General features: G+C 55.5%; 1 protein-coding gene across 8 annotated transcripts in view; it reads left to right on the top strand.

Moving 5' to 3' along the window:
• The window catches only part of RPTOR (regulatory associated protein of MTOR complex 1), a 282,724-nt gene that overhangs the window by 226,522 nt on the left and 44,047 nt on the right, over positions 1–12,155 (top strand). The window lies entirely within an intron of this gene.

Below are 12,155 nucleotides of genomic sequence, written 5' to 3'. Positions count from 1 at the left end.
TGCCCCCAGGCCAGGGCGGCCGTCAGGGCCTGTCTCTGCCGGCACCTGTGTCCCCTGGGCTCCCAGCTCCCACAAAAACTCGGCTGGAGGGGGAGCAGCTAGCTTCCTCTGCCATCTGGAACCTCCGACAGCCCAGGGGCCAAAAGCGGTGCTGCTGCGGCTGGCCCTGGCCGACCTCCTGTGCTGGGGGCGTGTTTGGGTCCTGGTGGCCTTGTCCCGCAGTTTTTATCTCGTTTCCCGTGCATCCCCCGCGTCTCCCCACTGTTCCTCTCTTACCTTCACGTGGCGCATGCGTTACCACGGAGAACCGACGTTGATGCGTTGTCATGACTCAAGTCCACCCTTTATCCAGGTCTCCCGTTCCAACCTCACGCCCTCCCGCCGACCCAGGAACCACTCTCCCCGGCCCCCCATCGCCTGGGGCTCCTCCCGGCTGGGAGGGTCTCGGCCTTTCCTGGGGTGAAGGGCCCGGCAGTTTGGAGGAGGGCTGGGCAGGGGCTCGCAGATGGCCCTGTGCTGGTGTCCGTCTTCTCCCCGTCGTTAGTCTGGGCGTGTGGGTTCGGGGGAAAGTGCCCTTCCCATCACGTCGCGTCGGGGCCCGGGCTCTCAAGGCCACTCACGGCTATGGACGTGCCCTGGACCCCCGGCGGTCCTCCTGCTCTCTGGGGGGAGGTCACCAGGATGCACTGGGATTTTTTGTTGTGTGACCTGCTTTATGTCTGTTGGCAAACACTGTTCCTCTGTTCACCTTCACTGACTTGTTAAAAACTGAATACCATTCTTTTTTTTTTTTTTTTTTTTTTTTTTTTTTTGTCTTTTTAGGGCTGCACCCGCGGCATATGGAGGTTCCCAGGCTAGGGGTCTAATCGGAGCTGTAGCCACCAGCCTACACCACAGCTCACGGCAATGCTGGATCCTTAACCCACTGAGCAAGGCCAGGGATCGAACCCGAATCCTCACGGTTCCTAGTCGGATTCGTTTCCACTGCACCACGACAGGAACTCCTGAATATCATTTCTTAAAATTTATTTTTATTCTTATTGATGTATCAGTTTAATATTAGAGTCGTTTTGTTTTGCATTTCTGGGATTTGCCTCTGTTCCTTCCTTCCGCCTGCCCTGCGCAGAGCTACCTGCCCTGTCCCTTCCTCCAGCCACCCCCACGTGGGCAAAGCAGGAAGGAGTGGCTCTTGCACGGGCCGCCTTGTTGGTCGCACAGTGTTGAGCAGAAACCTCAGCCCGAAGTCTGGCTTCTCATAACTCATTTAATCACAGCGATGGTCTGTTTAATTTCTAAACTAAAGGTTATAAAACACAGAAAGTAAAGAAAATCACAGCGTTAGGTAGCGGTTTGCAAAGACCCGGGCTTACCCGGAAGCGCGCTTGGCGAGGACGTGCTGTGAGTGTCAGGGGTCCTTTCGTTTGGTCAACAGAGCTGTCGCAAAGAGTGGCCACCTCTCGGCCGCCGACCTGGTTAAGTGAGGCGGCTGCTTTTCAGGAGCCCTGGGAGCAGGCTTTACTCTGGGGCAGGTTCAGATCCTGCCTCCTGAGGTCCCCCGAGACCTGTGGGCGGGACCCCCACCACATCCCAGGAGCTGGGTCTGCCGGTCCTGACGCTGGTTCGGCCTCAAAGACCCTCCACCCGGGAGGAGGCCTGGGTGCAGCTGGGTGCGCGTCTGTCCGTGTCTGCCGGGGAAGGCAGTTGTGCAGATGCCGAGAGTGAAGTGAGAAGCTGTCCCCTACCACTGCCCTACTCAGGCCACTCGGCCCCACACCGGCAGGTTGGACCAGGTGCTGCCGGGAGGTGACAGATGGCCCTTTTGCAGGGTGATCGGCCGCAGTGACTCAGGCTGCAGGGGACTTCCCAGTGCGTCGGCCCGTCACGCAGGGCCATCCAGAGACTGACGCACCGCGTGATTAACTGTCCGGCTGCACCGCTGTGCAGCGCTGTGCCAGGGCGTGGGGCAGGGCTGGTCAGCCAGAGAGCACAGCTTGGCACCACACGTCTCGGAGTTGTAGAGAAGGGCCGCGAGTGTGGGTATGTGGAGCCTGGAAGGGAGGCTGGGTTTGTTCCATGGTCCAGAAAGTGCCAGCTCAGACCCCTTTCCTGCCCAGAACGCCCTGGGCTCTTCTCTGCACCTGGCCGTGACCAGGGTTCCAGGCTCGGAAGAGGCTGGGCGTCTGCAGCACTGCCTCAGGAGGCTCGTTCCCTCCTTGTTTCCTGGGGCAGCGGCTCCTGGGTATGACCAGCACAGGGTGAGGGACCTTCCTGCTTCTTCTTGGGGCTCATGTCAGGTCATTTGTGCCCCAGCAGACACCTGCCCAGCCTCTGGTAGGAGGCAGCCTGTGCCGTGTTCAGGGTCCTTGTCCTCAGAGCCGGGACCTGGCACAGGCCGGGAGGCGTCCAGAGCAAACCGAGAGACGGACTCAGGCGGGAGCACAGAGGGCCGAGGGGTGGCTCAGGGGGAAGGCTCCAGGGGCCGTGCTGGGGGCGCCCTGCCTGCGGCGGGGGGAGAGGGTGCTGGTGGCAGAGACGCACGCACACGCGCAGGTGGGCGATGGCAGAGCGGTGTGCCAGGCACCCTCTGAGGGAGGAGGCCACGGGGGCGCGTTCCTCGCTTTAGAGACACTGCCGAGTCCCTGCTGCTCGCCCTACCGCTGAGTCTGGCGCAGCTGGTGAGGACCCAGTAGGCGTGGCTCCGTGTGCGCCTCGGGTGGTTAGGGCCTGGCAGGAATGGCATAAGGGCTGTGCTACAGAAATAAACCAGACGGTTCAGGTCGTCCTAGGAACCTCAGCAGAGGTCCAGGAACGGCATCCAGGTGGAGGCTGCTCATTAGGCCTCAACAGAATCAGCCCGGGGCAGAGCCGAGGGTCCCAGGGCCGTCTGGGGACACGGGAACTGACGGGCTGTCCGGCAGTCCGAGCAGGTGGAGGGTGGAGTGGAGGGGTTGCCAGACGCCGGGGAAGCACTAGAACAATAAGCAGGTGAAAAGGAAGGGTCTGCAGTGAGGACCCTGAGCCCCGTGCACTGCTCCACTCCTTAGTGAAGATCCATCTGCGTGAAATGCGAACACTGACTGTTGAATCGACCAAAAGCCACGGGCCGGCAGCAGCGTGGGCGCTAAACCCGCCTTTACTGCGCGGACGCCAGCAGATACATCTGAAATTGCTGAATCAAGGCTTAGCAGTTACTTTAAGTCTGCAGGTAAATTATTGAAAACTGTCCAAAAGGGAGTTCCCGTCCTGGCGCAGTGGTTAACGAATCTGACTAGGAACCATGGTGTTGCGGGTTTGATCCCTGGCCTCACTCAATGGGTTAAGGATCCAGCGTTGCCGTGAGCTGTGGTGTAGGTCACAGATGCGTTTCCGATCTGGCGTTGCTGTGGCTGTGGTGTAGGCCGGCAGCTACAGCTCCGATGAGACCTCTAACCTGGGAGCCTCCATATGCTGCAGGAGTGGCCCTAGAAAAGGCAAAAAGACAAAAAAAGAAAAAAGAAAAGAAAACAGTCCAAAAGGACTTAAATTGGCTGCTTTGGGGGAGTCAGACCCAGGGCAGAAAAGATCCGAGCAGCTTTCCCCCTAAGAAGCCGTCTCGTGCTGCTTGTTTCATCTCTGTCCGTGCACCTGTCTGGTGAAGATGAGGGTGGTTTGTAGACAGGTGTGCAGTGGACGAGCCGCAAGGGGTACGAGGTGGGAGATGGTGTAGCCGTCCCCCGGAGCGGGACAGGTTAGACCATATCCCCTGGGCAGTGCCATTCTCGTGCCATCTTGCAGAGAATCAGGTGACAGACGGGCGCTGAAGGTGCAGCCTGGAAAGCTGCGGGCCCCCACTGCCCCCAGACTGGACAGGACGTGAAGGATAACCTTGCCCTTTGGACAGGCCGTGGTCTGGGTCCAGCGCCTTCACCCACAGGCCCTGGTCAGGTGTCGGCACCCGCTCAGATCTTGGCTTCCGCGTGTGAAGGCGGGGGTCCGCCCTGCTCCTCTCGGGAGCGCCTTGGGCCGAGCGGGAATAGCGGGTCTCCATGCTGTGTGCCTGGAGTAACGTGCTGTTGTCAGTCAGAGTCCTTCGGTGTTTTAAACGGGAGGGGCTGAATGCTTGGTGAAAGAATGTGTCCGTTGCCAAAGAAAGTAGCTAACCCAGCCTGAGCACTTGAAGATGCTGCTGCTGCGCACTTTTATGGAAAATAACCGGGCACACAGGCAGGTCTCGGGACTGTGTGTTGACCTCTGCCCTGGGTGTGAACGTCATTCCTTCTTTTAAATGCCTCTGCGTGAACTCTGGTTATATATTATGCCATTAAAGGAAGCCTAAGAATTTCCCAGAAGCAGAAACAATTCTCGGCGTTCTCGCTATGGCGCAGCGGGTTAGGAGTCCCGTGCTACGGTCTCTGAGCGGTGTGGGCTTGATCCCCAGCCCCGTGCCGTGGCTTAAGGATCTGGCGTGGTTACAGCTGTGGCTTTGGGTTCAGTCCCTGGCCCAGAAACTTCCCTGTGCCCCCCCAGAAGGAAATAATACGGTGGGTGCTGTAGAACCGAAGTGAGTAACAGTAGAAGGAAACAAAAAGAGCCGTCCAACAGGAAACTCATTAAAAAAAAACCTACCTTAAATCTTGGGTCAAGGGAAAGATACAAAATAAAATTACAGAGTTTCCAAAATTCATGATACTGAAATTAATGCCTGTCAGACCCATGAATGGCAGCCAAAGCCATAGTCCGAAAAAATTTCATAACCCTAAATTTTTGTCAACATAAAAGAATAAAAATAAACGAAGCAGCCAGATAAAAAGAGGACAAAGTGAAACAAAGTAAACCATAGGAATGCAGAAGATAGGAATTCAGTAGGTTAAAAACAGGACTTTTTCAGAGTTCCCCTTGTGGTGCAGCAGAAACAAATCCACTAGGAACCATGAGGTTGCAGGTTCCATCCCTGGCCTCACTCAGTGGGTTAAGGATCTGGCGTTGTTGTGAGCTGTGGTGTAGGTCGCAGATGAGGCTCGCGGATCCTGCATTGCTGTGGCTGTGGTGTAGGCCAGCAGCTGTAGCTACAATTCAACCCTTAGCCTGGGAATTCCCATGTGCCGCGGATGCAGCCCTAGAAAGCAAAAGCAAAAAAAAAAAAAAAAAAAAAAAAAAAAAAAAACAGGACTTTTTCTGAGTTAGCAAACAGAAAAATATAAAAATCAAATAATAGGAGTTCCCACTATGGCACCGTGGGTTAATGATCTGGCTTGTCTCTTTAGTGGTACCAGTTCGATCCCCAGCCTGGTGCAGTGGATCAAGGATCCAGTATGGCTGCAGCTGAGGCATAGTTTGCAGCTCCAGCTCGGATTCACTCCCTGGCCAGGGAACTTCCATGTGCTGTGGGGCGATCAAAAAAGTCAAATAGTAAATAAAAAGCTGTTTCTTTAGGGGGGAAAATCAACTTACCTAATTAAAAGGAGAAAGTACAAATCTAGAAATGACAAGGGGAGGATAGCTATAGAAAGAAAAAAATGTTTAGTCATAGACTGTTTTGCATAGCTCTGTGCAAATACATTAATAACTTGAGTATAGAAAATGTATCTAGAAATGTAATTTTTCAAAGTGATTCCAGAAGAAATAGAAGGCTTAGAACAGATCAGTCTTCAGAGATGGAATCAAGAAAGTTGTTTAGGGAGTTCCCGTCGTGGCACAGTGGTTAACGAATCTGACTAGGAACCATGAGGTTGTGGGTTCAATCCCTGGTCTTGCTCAGTGGGTTACAGATCCAGCGTTGCCGTGAGCTGTGGCGTGGGTCGCAGACGCAGCTCGGATCCGGCGTCGCTGTGGCTGTGGTGTAGGCCGGCGGCTACAGTTCTAATTAGAACCCTAGCCTGGGAACCTCCGTATGCCCTGGGTGTGGCCCTAAAAAGACAAAAGACCCCCCCCCCAAAAAAAAAGAAGAAGAAGAAAGAAGAAAGCTCAGTGCCCTCCTTGAAAGAAACCACCAGGCCGGGATTGTTTTCCATGGGATTTCTACCAGACTTCAGGGCGGTTAAAACTCTTCCAGAGCATGCGGATAAAAGAAAACGTCTCAGTTCTTTTTATGAAGCAAGTGTAACATTGATGCAAAAAACCCTGAAATGCACAGCAGTGTGAATGTGATTTATGCCTCTGAACTGTGCGCTTTGAAAGTGGATAAAATGGTCAGTTTTATCTTATATATGCTTTCTTACACACACACACACACACACACACACACACACACACACACACACACAGAGCAAACCTGGAGAAGTCTGCAGACAAAGGCAAACACTTGTGAATCCTTGAAAGTAATCCAGCAGAACACCGAAAGCCTAATATGCCAGATCTGAATGTTGGGTTTTTTTTTTCCAGGCATGCAAGGTTGGTTCGGTATTAAGAAAGCTAAGCTATTACGGTCATATATTAATTAGTAGGTCAAAGATGGCTAACCTTGATCTTCTCACAAAGGAAGAAAGCCACTGTTTAGACATCAGTAGCTACTTCTGTAACATTTAAAATATTTTCATTTCAGCCCAGAAGCCAGCATCATACTTAATGAGGAAAAACCAAAGACACTCCTGCTAAAATTGGAACAAGTGAGGTGCCACTATCCCTATCGGTCCATACAATTAGACAAGAGAAATCGATTAAAGGCATAAAAATGTTAAACATAGAAGCAACAGCATTACAGTTTGCAAATGATATGATTATCGCCTAGAAAACCCAGTGGACTAACTTAAATAGGACTAATCAGAGAACCTAGTAAGGTGGACATCTTCCAGTTAATCTGCAGAAATCAAAAGAAACAACCAGTTAGAGGACAAATGCCCCCATTTACCAGAGAATCCTAGATCCAGGAGTAAACTGGACCTGAGCATGAAAAATCTCTGCAGAGAAAACTCGGAAGCATTCCTGAAGAACGCAGAAATCAGCCTGAGCGAGTGAAAACATACCCTGTTCATTTGAAGAGTTCGTCACCATAGAAATGTCAGCGTTCCCTGAATCAATGGAAACTTCCGTGTAATCCCAGTAAAACTGCCAGCAGGCTTTTTGTCTGGAACCAAGCATTTTCTAAACTTCCTGTGGAGAAATGAATAGGAATAGCCAGGGAAATTCTGAATAGGAAGAACAGTGGCAGGGGAGCAGTCCCACCAGATATGAAAATTAACTACGAAGCTTCAGTCGTAAACAGCACTGTGGTGCTGGACTGTGGGCACTGGGGCCCGGGGAAAGTCCGTGCCTGTGGGATCCTGCGGGTGGTAAAGACAGCAGCTCAGATCCATGGGGTACGGACCCTGCATCTTTGGAGGGAGGGTAGCATGGTACCTGACTACACGCCAGCCAACCAGAGCTAACCTGAACGGGTTTAGTTAAATGAAGAATGAAACCACGAAAGCACCAGAAGAAAACCCGGGCAACTTCTCTTTTAATCTTAGAGTGACGAAGGCCTTTTTAGCTAAAACAAAATCTAGATGTCTTTGAAAATTAATAAACTGGATTGTATAAAAGAAGAAATTTCATGGGGGAAAAATGCCATAAGCCAACGGGTTTTTTTGTTGTTGTTGTTTTCTTTTTGTTTTTTTGTTTTTTGGGTTTTTTTTTTTTTTTTTTTGCTTTTTTAGGGTCGCAGCCACGGCATATGAAGGTTCCCAGGCTAGGGGTCAAATCGGCACACCACAGCCACAGGCACAGCAATGCCAGATATGAGCCGAGTCTGCTACACCACACCTCATGGCAACGCCAGATCCTTAACCCACTGAGAGAGGCCAGGGATCAAACCTGAGTCCTCATGGGTCTGCATCAGATTCATTTCTGCTGTGCCACAATGGGAATGCCAGCAGTTTTAAAACAAATAAGAGTTGGGGTAGGGAGCCGATATTTAAATTTGTTACCATATGTAAAAGACCAGCCTCTCTAATATATAAAGAGCTCTGAGAAATCAAGAAAAATGCTAACAATGCAATAGAGAAGTAGTCAAAGGGCATGAACCAACAGTTCGCAGAACAAGAAATACAAATGGCCCTTCGACATATGAAAAATGATGAATTTTTTTTTCCATAAATGCACAAATTCTGTGTAGGACTACACAGAGATACCAGTTCTCACTTATCAGATTGGCAAAAATTCAAGTGTTTCACAACACGCTCTGCTGAGAAAGTTCAAAATGGTAACATCTGTCAAAATCAGCAAAGCGTTTGTTTACCTTCCGATGTATCTCAGTGTCACGTCTGGGAATTTACAAGTCTACCTGCGGGTGTACGGAATGACGTGCAGAGGTTTACTCGCTGCACCGGCGCTTGAACACCAAGGGCCTGGTGCACTCCTCGGGTCCAGGCTCGGCCGGAGGCTGGCGAATTAAGCAGCGCCTCCTCCGCGTAGCCGTGGGAGGTGGTCCTTAGAGCTGTGAGGACAGGGGGTGCTCCGTGCCGACCGTCTGGGTGAGGCGATGCCTGAGACAGCAGACCCGGCGGGCGGGGGGTCTTGTGTGTAAGGACGGGCTGCTTGGTCTGTGTGTTCATTTCTCAGGAGAGGGAATAAGACACCTTAGCAGGGAGATGGCGTAGAAGGGCGGAGGGCCTTTCTTTAAAACGTCCCTGTAACATTTGTTTTCGTTTTATATCAGATGTCACATGCTCTACGTTAAAATGGAATCCTAGTGTAGATTACAGAGGGACCCCTTACGGCAAAGGGGCTGAAAATAACTCCTCAATCTGTACCTTTCTGTAGCATCTTAATTTTCGAGCCCTTAACTATATTTGAAGACTTAAGACACCTACAGAAAAGTAAACTGACAGCCTAAAAGCAGTCGTGTGTGTCAGTGGTTTTCCCTCCAATGTCAGTTATTTTCACGGTGCCTCTTCATTCGAACGTGTGCCTCCAGCGTGAGAGCGCCTGACTTGAGAACATTTTGGTGAACCATATGGCGGAGAATGAAACCCAGTGTATATTTAGCCGTCTTGGCGCCCTTGGCCGGTGGGAAGGCACTTGTGCCGACGGCTGTGCTGCTGGATCTGTGCGGGACGGGGGCTGTGAGCAGCGGGCAGAGCCCTCAGGCACAGCGAGTTTTGTGGAAGCTCTGGGTGGGTGGCACCCCGTCCCCTCCAGACTGGCGCCCTGGCAGCGCCGGGCCGAGGCGCTGTCCGGAGCCTCCGTCCCCTGCGTGATCCTGCCTTGGCGCTCGCGCCCTTCCCTCATCCTGGACCCGTGGACGCAAAGCACAGCCTCCAGCCCTCTGATTTGCTCCGTGCCCACGTCGGAAGCTGGGGCCCGTGTCCACTGGGATGCTGCACGGGGCCGTCCTGCCGGCTGGGCCTTGTCAAAGCCTCGGGCCTGGCGGCCTGTTGGCCTGTGTCTGTGGCCTCCTGCTCCCCAGGAAGCAGCCTTGGTCATCTGCTTAAGGAGAATGAAGGCGGGCTCCCCCGGAGCACCCTCCTCCAGAATGTTCCAAGGGGGCGCCCTTGCCCTGGCCCGGGCTCTGCCCAGCTGCCGCCACAGGGCGCGGCGTGCTGGCTTCTCTGCCTTCCGCACGGCCCCTTTCCCCGGGAGAGAGGTGGGATGCCCCCGGGGCCCCGCGTCCGAGGAGTCAGAGCTGCCCCCTTGGCGCTCCTGCTCGCCAGCTCCTCCCCGGCCATGGCACTGGAGACCCGTGGCTCCTGCAGGAAACAGACACGAGAGAGCCTTGGAGAGCAGCCGTCTCTTGTGTCAAGAAATGTCCAGAAACACGGCTTTTGCACTCCTGGGCCTTCGTCGTTTCGAGGCCTGTTTTCCTTGTAAGGAGGCACTTGGCCCAGTCGGGGGAGCACGCAGGTGGCGGGCGGCCTGTGTCCCCGCGTCCTCAGAAGGCAGCACCCTGCGGGTGCCCGGCTCTCTGGCCACGGTGTGGACACAGACGCGCGTTGGCAGCCGCGGTGATTCTAAGCCAGTTCATGAAGGGCACCGGCTGAGGCCTGAGGATGGACCTGACAGGGGAGTGTGGTTGTGACCCCACCTGCAGGGCGGCCCCGTCCAAACAGGTCTGAGCGGGCACAGGATAATCACGCCTTTGATTCGGACGTGCCTTAGCACTGCGGCAGCACGTGCCCTGCGTGCCCTCGATTCCGGGGTAGCAGAATAGGACCTGGTGACGCCTCGTGGCTGTTTTTAGGAGCTTCACCCTAAACCTGTGGGTCTAGACCTGACTTCTCGAACCTCTGCTTTAAAAGCAGAGAACCACGGCTTTATCATCAGCCGCAAGTGCGGCCCAGGTGCTCCCTGTGGCCCCTCCGGCCCGAGCCTCTGCCCAGAGGACACCGCGCTGACGCCTCCTCTGCTCCTCGGGATCGCCGTCCAAAGCGGGCACCCTGTGGAGTGACTGGCTTCCCTGGCTCTCGGGAGTCCTGGCCTGGCACCCTGCGTCTGCCCCCTCCGTCTCGCTCAGTGCCCACGTAACAGCCGAGGCCAGGTGCCACCTTATCAGGGGATGGATGTGAGGAAGAAACCCCTGGCTCTCCGAGCGCCCTGAGAAGGGGCCGGTCGGCAGGGAGGGCCAGGGCTCGGCGCGGTCGGCTGCGGGTTCCTCCTGCACAGCCTCCCTGGCCCTGAGCAGGGCTTCGCCCGGCTGTGCCCGAGCCAGCAGGGCCCTGGGGACCTAGGAGTGTCTCGCAGTACCTAGCTTTTCCCTCGTATTCTCACAAACTCAGATCTGAAACTCTGGTCCTGGGAGCTCCCTGGTGGCCTAGTGGTTAGGACTTGGTGCCGTCACTGCTGCGGCCCAGGTTCAGCCCCGGGTCTGGAAAATGAGATGCCACCCAAGCCACTTCCCACCCACAAAAGTTCTTGTCGTCTCTACTTCTGGAGTGGCCTTTACCCTGCGGCGTGGGACTGGCTGGGAGCCGGCGGAACTCAGCATCTCCCTGTGGGCGGGCTGCCCAGAGTGTCGCGAGGCCGTTCTCCTGGGTGTCGACCCAGCGGCCCTGTGACAGCCTGACCGGGCTCCGCGGTCGCTGTCTGCGAGGACGAGGGCATCACGCCCTGGCCTTCAGACCGTGTTTCCGGAGTCCCTTGTCGCAGCTGATCCCACCAGCTGAGCGCAGGTTTCTCGCATCGTCCGGAGGGGCAACCCGGCCGTGAGGCCTCGCTCTGTGTCCCTGTTCCTCAGCACTGGGCACCTCCCCAGATGCCATCCTCAAGCCCTGAAAGTCCCTTGCGGGACCAGCAGCTGCGGGCACCCTGAGTGGGCCAGCCGCCGCAGGCGCCGGGCTTCATGTGAGGCCCCTGCCTGGGGGCCACTTCTGTCCCCGAGACTCTGACTCCTTGCTTCTTGGTGCTGCCTGAGCCCCTCTCGCCGCATACCTGGGGCAGGTGTCCCCAGCACCCTCCCCCTCCACCAGGTGGCCGAGGGTGTCCCTGAAACTCACCCGTGACTTCTGGTCTAGGCGCTCCGCTGGCTCGCGCCCCCCGACAACCCTGCTGTGCGCCCCAGTCCAGCAGCCCCCTCAGCCCCTCCTCTCCAGTGGTCTCGCCAGGTGGTCAGGTGGCCCAGCCCCTCCTGCCCAGACCCCTGCAGAGCAGCCTCCCCAGTCTCCAGGGTCGTCCTGTCCCCCGTCCCAGCAGCGTGTGTTCCCCTTCTAGTCTGGCCCTGCCAGCTCACCCACCCTCCACTGCAGCTGCCCGCGGTCTGACCGCCTCCTCAGGGCCTCCTCCGGCAAGCTTTCCAGGCCCTGATCCCCCCCCCCCCCCGCATTCTGGCAGAGTGGGCTTCCCATCACCTGTCCTCCACCTGCATGTCTGTGCTTCCTTCATGGACGGAAGCGTCATGGAAGCTCCCAGCTGTTCCTCCCAAGCCCGCTGTCTGTGCTGTGGGCCGGAGCCGCTCAGCTCTGCCCTCCAGGACTGAGAGCAGCGCCGGGATGTCCGGCTCTGGGACCCACCCAGTGCTTGGCACCTGGTGGGTTTGAAAACCGTGCTGAGCAGGTGAGCACGTCGGCACGGTGGCACCCACAGGTGCCGGGTGCTCTGCGGCGCTGGGGAGAACTGCACCCCGCAGACACCAAAGCTGCGCCTGGAGCCACTGCTCTGGGGCTCGAGGTGGGCCGCTCAACAGCCTGTTAGAATATAACCGTGTGACACAAGCAGTTCATACCTACCGTGTCCCCACCGGTTACGGAGGTCCATGCAGGGCGCCAGAC

Source organism: Sus scrofa, chromosome 12 (assembly GCF_000003025.6).
Source record: "Sus scrofa isolate TJ Tabasco breed Duroc chromosome 12, Sscrofa11.1, whole genome shotgun sequence".
Classification (NCBI taxonomy): domain Eukaryota; kingdom Metazoa; phylum Chordata; class Mammalia; order Artiodactyla; family Suidae; genus Sus; species Sus scrofa.
The sequence above is the reverse complement of the archived record's forward strand: the minus strand, read 5'-3'. Positions and strand labels throughout refer to the sequence as shown.